Consider the following 6,000-nt stretch of genomic DNA (forward strand, 5'->3'; position numbering starts at 1 on the left):
ACCATGTCTTCAATTCCCAAAGTCCATGTTGTAGTATCCACTGAAGACCTATCCCAGTCCTAATCCCTGGCAATTAGTTTCTCCCAGGGCCTGGAATAGTGAGTTCTGGTGGTGTAGTCCATGGGGAGGCGTACTGCCAACCTGTAGGCTGCATGCTTCTCTGTCAGTTTGAAGATACCAGCAGGTCTGTGTGAGAAGGGTGGCGAATCTCCTCCCCTGCAGTTTACAGCCTCAGAAATCTCCTAGAGGGTCAGCTATAAGTCAGAACCAACTCAACAGGAATGAGATTATGTAAGGTACTTACCCAGTGTTCATTCCAGTTCCTGCTTCTACCTAAAATCCTCTGAATTTCAGCTGAAATGTCCTTATGTCAGGCAAACCTGCTTGACCTTTAGATCACTTAGACTCAGAGAATAGGTCAGAAGGCAAAGAGGGACGTTTTAGGAAACGAGGAAGGCCAGTTTCCATGTCTAGGAGTATCACTTTTACCCTAATGAGAAATAATAAAAAGGTATTATTTATATGTAGTGAAAGGAAACATAATTTAGTTAAGACTGCACTGTAGTGGTGAAAGAAGAAAGACAGACTTTCTGAAAGAAGATAAACACTTAGAGTAAGGTGGTGGCAGTGGAGATGATAAGGCATTCACAAATTCAAGAATATTTTCAAAGGAGAATAAATGAGATTAGTTTGTTAATGCTATTCTAGAAGCTGGACTGTATGAAGAATGTAGCAACAGGGTTGGAGGAAGATTCCTCAATCCCTGAAATACAGATGACACAACTTTGCAGAATGCGAAGAAGACCTGGAGCACTTCTAATAAAGCATGAATATTACATACAGCCTTCCATACTTCAATATGAGTTACATCTGAACATCAGGGAAACAGAAATGTTCACCACTGGGCCAGTAGGCAGCCTCACAATAGAAAAGAGACTGAAGTGGTCAACAATTTCATGTCCTTGGGTGCACTATCAACACCCATGGTAGTAGCAGTCAAGAAATCAAAAAAATATGTTCAATGGGAAAACCTGTGATCAGAGAACTCTTTAAAGTACTAAAGAGTGAGGGTATCAATTTAAAGACCAAAGTGTACCCCATCCCATCTATGGTATTGTTAATTGTTTCCTTTGCATCCCCCTACTACAAAAGCATCGAAACAATGGACCCTTGTATTCTAGCCAATCAGTCAGTGCCTATTATTATTCTGAGTTCTGGGAGCAGCCCTACTTAACATTGTGATGAATTAAAGGGCAACTGGTAATACACCCTTATATTGTTGATGTTGTTGTTGTTATGTGCTATGAGTAGCCTGCAGCTCATCTCATCACATAGTACAATAGGTCTTGCCCCTACCCTACCCTAAGCCAGTCTCATTGACTCCAGCATACTTAGCTTCAAGCCTCTGATTCACACTAGTCCTAGCCCTCATACCTGAATAAAATTTAAAATGAATGTCATAAGAAAAACTGGAAATTGCACTAGGGCATCAAGAAGCCAAAGGGAAGAGATGCTGCTGTAAAAGGATTGAAAAGATGATTTCAAAGGACAGCTAAAAGAATTTGTTCTTGAAAACAGTGTATTCAGATTTTGTAAGTAAAGTAGTGGAAATTTTTTTTAAAAAAATATAAAAGAAGACAGAGCAAATTCTTATAATGGAATGTGTACAGAGCTGAAATCAGAGGATGGCATTTGTCAAGGTGAAAAAAGTGAAAAGCAAAATCAAGCCTTGAGATACAATACTTAGAGATGTTGTCTGTGAACAAAATCTTGAATGGTCCAGGAAGCATTAAAAGAAGATGGAAGGAATAAAAAGGTTCACTATATCAAAAGGAATTTAGAAGTATAGCGTTAGGATTGGTGGAAGATCTATCAACAATCTGCGTTATGCAGATGACATAACCCTGCTCGCTGAAACTGAGGAGGACCTCATGCACTTACTGCAGAGGGTCAAAGACTGCAGCCTTCAGTATGGACTGAGGCTCAATGTCAAGAAGACAAAGATTCTCACCACTGGACGAATCGGTAGCATCAGGATGGATGGCGAAGAGATTGAGATTGTTCACAGCTTCAGTTTGCTCGGCTCCATAGTCAACACTCTTGGCACCAGCAGCCAGGAAATGAAAAAAACAAAAAAAAAAAAAAACACACGTGTTTTGATGGGAAATTCTGTAGTTAGGGACCTCTCTAAAGTACTCAAGAGCAACAGTGTCTCTCTGGAGAGTAAGGTGCGTCTGATACAGGCCATGATCTTTGCAATCACTTGTTATGCATCAGAGAGTTGACAATGACTAGGGAGGACAGAAGGAGAGTTGATGCCATTGAGCTGTGGTGCTGGAGAAGAGTATTGAATGTGCCATGGACTGCCAAGAAAACAAACAGATTCATCCTAGAGAGGGTTAAACCAGGCTACTCCTTGGAGGCAAGGATTCTGGGGCTTCGTCTGACATACTTTGGACATGTTGTAAGGAGAGACAGGTCCTTAGAGAGGGATATCATGCTTGGTAGGGTAGAGGGACAGCGCAGGAGGGGAAGACCCTCTATGAGGTGGATTGATTCAGTGACTGGGGTAATCGGGATGGGTGTGTCAGAGGCAATGCAATTGGCACAGGATAGAGCAGGGTTTAGGGCTATTGTACATAGGGTCGCTATGAGTCGCAAACGACTTGACGGCACATAACAGCAGCAACAACAACAACATATCAAAAGGAATTACCCAATACTAAAATATTTCAGAAAGTAACATATCATCTGCATTATGCAGATGACACATCCCTGCTTGCTGAAACTGAGGAGCACCTGAAGTGTTTGCTGCAGAAGGTCAAGGACTGCAGCCTCCAATATGGATTGAAGCTCAACATCAAGAATCAAACATTCTCACCACTGGGCCAATTGACAACATCATGATAGATGGTGAAGAGATTGAAATTATTAACAGCTTCAGTTTTCTTGGCTGTGCAATCAACACTCTTGGTACCAGCATCCAGGAAATTAAAAGACGAAGTGCATTGCAAAAGTCTGCTGTCAGAGACCTCTCCAAAGTACTGAAGAACAACGATGTCAATCTGGAAACTAGGGTGTACCTGGTACAGGTCATGCTCTTTGCAATCACTTGTTATGCATCAGAAAGCTGGACAAAGACTAGGGATGATGGAAGGCAAATTGATGCCTTTGAGCTGTGGTGCTGGAGAAGGTTATTGAATATATCATGGACTGCTAGGAGAACATCCAAGTTCAGCCTGGAGAGGGTGAAGCCAGGCTGCTCTTTGGAGGCAAGGATTCTGAAACTTCATCTGAAATACTTTGGACATGTTGAAAGGAGGGACCAGTCCTTGGAGAGGAACATCATGCTTGGGAGGATGGAGGGACAGTGCAAGAGAGGAAGACACTTAGTGAGATGGATTGATTCAGTAAGTGGGTTAATGGGAGTAGAAGACAGTAAGATTGTCACAGGATAGAGCAGTGTTTAAGACTGTCGTCCATAGGGTCGCTATGAGCCGCAGGTGACGAGACGGCACATAACAATAACAACAACTCTCAAGTCAGAGCCAACCAATACCTGATCCTCCAGTAGGTTTTCATAAGCAGTAAATCACACAGGAGGAGATTTCCCTTTCTTCTCCTATGGATCTGCTGGTATATTTGAACCATGTGCCTTTGGGATTGAAGCACTGCTGCTTATCATTAGGCCACCACAGCTACATGGTTTAAAATCAAGAAAGGTGTGTGTCAGAGTTGTATCATCCGTTCATCTCTCCATACCTATTCAGTTAATATTCTGTGCAGATCATTTAAGAAACTGGACTGTAGGAAGAATGTGGCATCTGAATAGAAGGAAAACTCATCAACAGCCTGCATTATGCAAATGACAACAACCTTGCTTGCCAAAAGTGATGAGAACGTGAAGTGCCTATTGCAAAAGTTTAAATACTGCATTGTATGTATTATGTACAAGATGTAATACATCTCACTATCAGACAGAAATTCTTACCACTGGACTGATAGGCAACATCATAAGAGATGGAGAGAAGATTTAAATTGCCAGTGAGTTCATCTTAGATCCACAATCAACACACTTGGTACCAGCAGTCAGAAGCTCAAGAGACATAGTACAGTGAGAAAGTCTGCAGTCAGGACCTCTGCAAATTATTGAGGAGCAACAGTGTCACTGAGGACTAAGGTTTACCTGGTTCGTGACATGGTCTTTCCAGTCACTTCTCTATGCATCTGAAACCGTAAGTAACTAAGGATGACAGAAGAATTGATGGATGCCTTTGAGTTGTAGTGTGGGAGAAGAATATTGTATATCATCACAAGGACTACCACAAGAACTAACAGATTTGTCTTGGAGAAAGTGCAGTTGGAGTTCTTCTTGTCAGCAAAGATGGCAGAGCTTTATCTCGCATACTTTGGGGATATTGTTACAGAGGATATTCCTTGGAGAGGGACATGGAAAGGTGGAGGGATTGCAAAAGAGAGCATGGTTAGCAGGATGTGTTGACACAGTGACTCCTGCAGTGGCTCAGGTGCGTCAGAGGTGAGGGTGGCACAAGATAGGACAAGAGTTCAGATCTGTTCACAGGGTTGAGTGAATTATGCTAGACTCAATAGCACTTAACAACAAGAAGCTTCTGAAAGTTAGTGAATAAGGATGACAGAAGAATCAATGCCTTTTCATTGTGGTGTTCATATATCCATGAATTGCCAAAAGAACAAACAAATCTGCCTTACAGGATGTGCAACCAGGGTGCTCCTTACAGGCAAGGATGGTGAATCATTGCCTTGCATGTTTTGGGCTTGTCAAAAAGGGCCAGTCCTTGGAAAGAGACATTATTCTGGAAAAGGTAAAGGGTCAGTGAAACAAAGGTGGACCCTCATCTAGGTGGATTGACTCAAGTATGGTGGAGACTGTGAACGTGGTGCAGGATAGATAGTGCAAGGACAGAGAAGAGTAGTAGTCAACTTGATGGCACCTAGCAATACTTTCACCTTAAGGATTAGGATGTGCCATGCCCAAGCCATGGAATTTTCTGTTGCTTAATGTCATTATGTAATTTGGACAAAAAATACTCGGGGAAAGATGATATCTTGTAATTGTGTTGGCAAAGAGTATTAATTTTAATGTGGACAGCCAAAGAGTGTTCTTTAGGGCAAGATGGTCAGACTGCATCTCATATTTTGAGCTTGTTACCAGGAGGTGCCAATCCTTGAACATAGAAAATGCACTTGAAAAAGCAGAGGCTCAGTGAAGTAAGACCCTCCCAAAGAGATGCATTAACACAGTGACTGCAACAATGTACTGAAACAGTGCAGAGATTGTGAGGAAGGCACAAGAGAGACAAAGGTTTAGGTTTGTTGTACATAATTTCAGAATCTATTCAAAGCCATCCACCAAAAGCAGTAACATAAAGAATTCATTAGTAAGAATTTACTGTGCTGTTGGAATTAGTTCTTTCTGTAAAATAGTAATGGTTGACACAAACAAAAGGACCTTTTTAATATAAAGTGAGGAAAATAAACATTTAGCTACTTAGTTTATTAAATGTTTATTTCTTCAGAATATATTTACACTTCTCATTTTATGTGTAGTATTTTGTTTCTTTCATAGATTGCTGACTGAAAATCAATTTGCTTTTCTCAGCTTCTGAAAAGTTAATCTACCCTGAGGAGGAGAAAAAATTTCTTTAAAGATTTTTCTTTTATGTGCATATCTCAAGGATTTATCATTCACGTTTAAATTTTTACCTGTGGACACTTATCCCCATTGCAAAATTAACTTTTCTCCACTCATATCTATAATTGTTCAGTGGCCCAGGGTGTATAGATAGTATTTTGGGACAGTGTGTCACAAAAGCTGTTGTACAGTTATTTTCAGTATAAGTATCTATGTAAAAGTTCACCTTTTTTTTTAATTCTATTACATGGAAAAAAAATCTTTCTCAAAAAGTCAGAAGGGTAATTCTTTTTCTGTTAGCCATGGCTCAGGTTTATTTTTATATT

General features: G+C 40.7%; 1 protein-coding gene across 1 annotated transcript in view; it reads left to right on the top strand.

Moving 5' to 3' along the window:
• The window catches only part of ARAP2 (ArfGAP with RhoGAP domain, ankyrin repeat and PH domain 2), a 302,530-nt gene that overhangs the window by 281,944 nt on the left and 14,586 nt on the right, over nt 1-6,000 (top strand). The gene's annotated exons all lie outside the window — the stretch shown is intronic.

Source organism: Elephantulus edwardii, unplaced genomic scaffold (assembly GCF_000299155.1).
Source record: "Elephantulus edwardii isolate Elephantulus edwardi_28Jun2011 unplaced genomic scaffold, EleEdw1.0 scaffold00167, whole genome shotgun sequence".
In the NCBI taxonomy this organism is placed as follows: Eukaryota; Metazoa; Chordata; class Mammalia; order Macroscelidea; family Macroscelididae; genus Elephantulus; species Elephantulus edwardii.